This window comes from Vespula pensylvanica, chromosome 6 (genome assembly GCF_014466175.1).
Source record: "Vespula pensylvanica isolate Volc-1 chromosome 6, ASM1446617v1, whole genome shotgun sequence".
Lineage (NCBI taxonomy): Eukaryota > Metazoa > Arthropoda > Insecta > Hymenoptera > Vespidae > Vespula > Vespula pensylvanica.
The window spans coordinates 1,732,632-1,736,991 of record NC_057690.1 but is presented as its reverse complement, the minus strand read 5'-3'; the positions used below and the strand labels follow the sequence as shown (position 1 = coordinate 1,736,991).

Below are 4,360 nucleotides of genomic sequence, written 5' to 3'. Positions count from 1 at the left end.
AAGCAATTCTTTTTTTTTTCCTTTTTATCTACGACCATCATAGCTATCTATCAAATAGCAGCTCTAATACGATTCCACAATGATTACAAAAGTTACGTGAGCATCAAAACTTTTTTCTATTTTCGAAAATCACACGTCTACCGATGACGAGGAAGAAATCATCCATCCCCTTAAAATCAAAACTTTAATGCTGGGTGTCGAAAGATCACGGAAGTAAATTAAACAAATTTTCTTCTTTCTCTCTCTCTTTTTTTTTTTTTTTTTTTGTTACGAGTACCCCGTCTCAGAAGATTAGTCCTAACGAAGCCGCGATAATTTTGAGTCGTTGATTGGGCCCCACTCCCTAATTACTACTTGCTCGTTATTATCTATGAGAGATCTAAAGATCACGATCTTTTTTCTTTCTATCTTTTTTTCTATCTTTTTTTCTTTCCTTCAACTTTCTCGTTCTTCTTTCCTTTTCTTTTCTTTTTTTTTTTTTTTCGATAGACAAAAATCTCAAAAGTCAACGTCGTCGTGGCGTCGCGCGCCCGCGCTCTCGAGCCCGCTAATTTTCCTAATAGATTAAGTATCGGAGGAGCTTGTCATTTGGATGGCACGCTAAGTGAGCCGCGCGCTCACCATTGTTTCACAAACAAAAGACGGCCGCTTTGCCAGTCATGGCGGCTCTCTTTGAACGCCCCTCGGCCAATCGGCGCTCACCTTTAGAAGCGCCAAGTACAAAAGAAACCGGCCGGAGATGATTGAGATTTTCTCTCTCTCACTCTCTCTCTCTCTCTCTCTCTCTCTCTCTCTCTCTCTCTCTCTCTCTCTCTCTTTCTCTCTCTGTCTTTCCGCGCATACTCGCTGTCTTCTACGTTCTTCGCCGACTTATACATACATACACACATATATATATACTACATGCTTTTATATATAAAGAATTCAGGCACAATGTGCATCGAATGTGACCGAGATAGAAAATGTAAAAGATGATCTTTAAGAGACTATCGAATTGTTGAACTGATAAGATGGACGAACGATTTCCTTCGATTTTCTGGAATTACGAAAAAAAAAAAAAGAATGAAAGAAGAGAAACACTACGATCGATTTGCGAAACGATCGAAACTTTGGATTCATAAAAGAAATGGATCACATTCTCGCGTTATACAATGTTCATTTTATTATATTCTTTTTTATTTTTTTAATGTTTCTAAAACACTCGAATTCATATTCAATCGCTCTAACATTCAAATCTTCCTTTTACGATGACATCGTTTCAATTATTTTCAAATGGATTGATACTAGTCACCATTAAATCTATCGATCATACTATTGATCGTCGAATATTTTTGAATGAACGAATTAATAAAAAAAAAAGGAAAAAAAAGAAAAGAAAAGAAAAGAAAAGAGCAAAGTAATTCCATTTTCAATTTACTCGATTTTTATATTATTCCTCTTTGTCCTTTATTTTTTTGCTTTTTTGAAATAAATCTCAAACATCTTAAAACGCGATCTGGATGATACTTCAAGCAGGATGTCGTAAGTTGAATCGTTGATAATTGGGGGATCGTTGGCAGTAATCGTTCGAGCCAATCAATTCGCAGGAGCGAGCCAATGAAAATCAATCGACTGATTGATGCTGTTCGAAAGGAAGCTCGTCACGGTGGTAAGGGGTAAGGAGGATGGACGGAGGGTTACGGGGACGAAGGTACTCTCTCTCTCTCTCTCTCTCTCTCGTCGAAAAGGTAATCTCGCAAAAAGAATCCTCGGATTCGAGCCGCCGCGAAATCGTTGCTTTTGTGCCGGTGTAATAGAATTTTTCGGTAGGTAAAAATCTCTGTTAAAGAAAGAAAGGGAAGAAAGAAAGAAAAGAAAGAGAGTGAAGAAAGAAAGTGAAAGGGTAAAAGGATGCGGTGACTCGGTCGGCGGGAAAATTTTTTCAAAAATCAGTTGACAGTATACGCGTACGTTCCGGCAACGTCATTGGCGGCTCCTTTGCTGGTCGGCCTTTTTTGCCCGGGCCAACATCGATTTTTGAAGAGGTCTTGGGATCGCTAATTGATTAATCATGATCCTCCGGAGTTACCTAAGCCCCCGCCACGCTCTTATCCTTCTTCTTCTTCTCCTCTTCCTCCCCTTCTACTTCATTCTCATACTCTTCCTTTTCTTTTCCTTTTTCCCTCATCCTCCTCTCGTTTACCATCCTCCCTTCATTGTCCGTCGTCTTTCTATCCGCGCCTGTCCTTTGATGGAAATCGAAGGACGATCCATAAAAAAGAAAAGAAAAAGAAAAAAATAAAAAGGAAGAGGAAGAGAAGAAAAAGAAAAAAAAAGGACACGACGAAGTTCCCGTCAAGTTCACGGGCACGTCCAGTTTCGTATGGTCCTGCAAGATCGATTTTTTTGGGAATCATTTTTTTATTCAAGACAAATCGTTATGGTTATATATTATGGAGAATACTTTTGTTATAGGATGAATCATTTAAACGGATACGCGTGACGTTCTTTTTTTTTTTGTTGAACGGAATGAAAATCAATTAATTTCTAAGATAATTTGATCTTGTAATATATATCATTGTTTCCAACGTCATAACTTCAAGCAACAATGTTTCATCGAGCATTTACTCGAGTCAAAGTTAAATAAAACGATGTACGAATCTTATAATAATAATAATAATAATAATAATAATAATAATAATAATAATAAGTCAGAATTTGCAATATTATATATAAGTAGGTATATTTGAATAAACGATAAATTATTAATATATTTTATTAAAAATTTTGATATTGTTTATTATTTAAGCTAATATATTCACCCTTACGTACTATATATGTGTGTATATATATATATATATATATATATATATATATACACGATATTTATTCCACGGTATCCAATAAAAGAAGGACGTCAATTAAAACGTGAATTCAGATCCGGATCTCCTTGTTTGCCGATCGTTTCAAAAGATTTCTCCTTACTAATATATCCATAGCTTTTAGCTTAGAAATCGCGCTGGTAATAGGTAAGGTAACAGTGTTTTAAGAGTTAATTAAATCAAAGGCTGCCGACCAAGCATCGCAATAAAAAGTAAGAATGCGCGTCTGTTACGAGAGCCATGCATTATAGGACTCCAAGGTAATAAAAGGAAAACTTTACGGGTGAAAGATAAGCCTCATCCTACTGACCCACCATTTTTTCGTCCCACGTTTAGAGATCTTGAAACCTTCAATAAAAATCGTGATCTTCCGAGACCATTTTGGTATAAGAAAGAGAATCACGAAATCCACTTAAAAAAGAAAAAAAAGAAGAAGACAAAAAAAAGAAACTAGAAAAAGGAAAGAAAAGAAATAAATCAATAAAAAGTGATTACAAAAGTATAAACCCATCGATTTATAACAAATCAAGCTGTTAGCCAATCGATTTGATACTATAACATTATAGTACCTACAACAAATTTCTTAAATATCTCTATGTAACTATAAAAAACTGACTTCTCTTTCCTTTCTTTGCTAATCGACGACGTAATTCTCTCTAGAAAAAAAGAAAAAAAAAAAAAAGAAAAAAAAAAGAAATGAAAAGTATAAAAAAGAACGAACTTGTAAAAATAATTTGCAGAGTTAAAAAAAAAGAATCATCGTCGATCCGCAAGAAATTAACCTGTTATTCGATCAGTAATCGATGTTGTAACACGTACAGATACATGCACATACACATACGCACGAATAAAATTACTGCAATATTCAATTTCACTCGATCGAACCTTGTTTCCCTTTTCTATTTTTCTTTTCTTCTTCTTCTTCTTCTTTTTTTTTTCTTTTTTTTTCGGAACTAATATTTTTCTATAACCATACGTATGATGCAAGATGCGTCGTAAAAACGTGTTTTCACTCTCATACGCGGGAAACCAACAAGCTGCGCCCATTCGAGAACTTTAATTACGAAAATAATACGCGTAGAGAAGAACCTCGTTGCGTGAGTTCACGATGATGATACGCACGGGGGTAAATAAACGATGAATTAAATATAACCAGCAGGTCGTCCTCTGGTCGAGATGTTGAGAGGAAGGTTGAGGAAAGGAGGAGGGAGAAGGTGGTGGAGGAGAAGGAGGAGGAGGGAGAAAAGGAGGAGAAGGAGAGAAACGGACGGGGGAGGGGTGATGAGAGGGGGGTAGGGGGTGGTTAACGGAAGGCAGGAGACGACTGGCAGCGAAGCAGCTGCGGAATGATTGTGCACATTTCGAGGAAGCGTACAAGGTAAAGTCAATTTTTCACAACGTCAGACACGAATTCTGATTGATCGATAAATTGATTGTATCACGGAGCACCCCCTCTTACCCCTTTTCGAGATCCTCGTGTAATCGGTACTCGCTCTCTC

At 36.7% G+C, this 4,360-nt stretch overlaps 1 long non-coding RNA gene across 2 annotated transcripts in view; it reads right to left on the bottom strand.

Moving 5' to 3' along the window:
• The window catches only part of LOC122630007, a 15,099-nt gene extending 11,159 nt beyond the window's left edge, over positions 1-3,940 (bottom strand). The window contains exons 1-2 of one of the 2 annotated variants that reach the window (XR_006327392.1): positions 3,838-3,940; positions 1,695-2,220 (exon numbers count right to left, since the gene is read on the bottom strand). This is a non-coding gene — a long non-coding RNA (uncharacterized LOC122630007). Of the gene's footprint in view, positions 1-1,694; positions 2,221-3,175; positions 3,257-3,837 lie in introns of those variants that run through there. The other variant, XR_006327391.1, reaches the window with a different exon arrangement.
• Between the last annotated feature and the right edge of the window lie 420 nt (positions 3,941-4,360).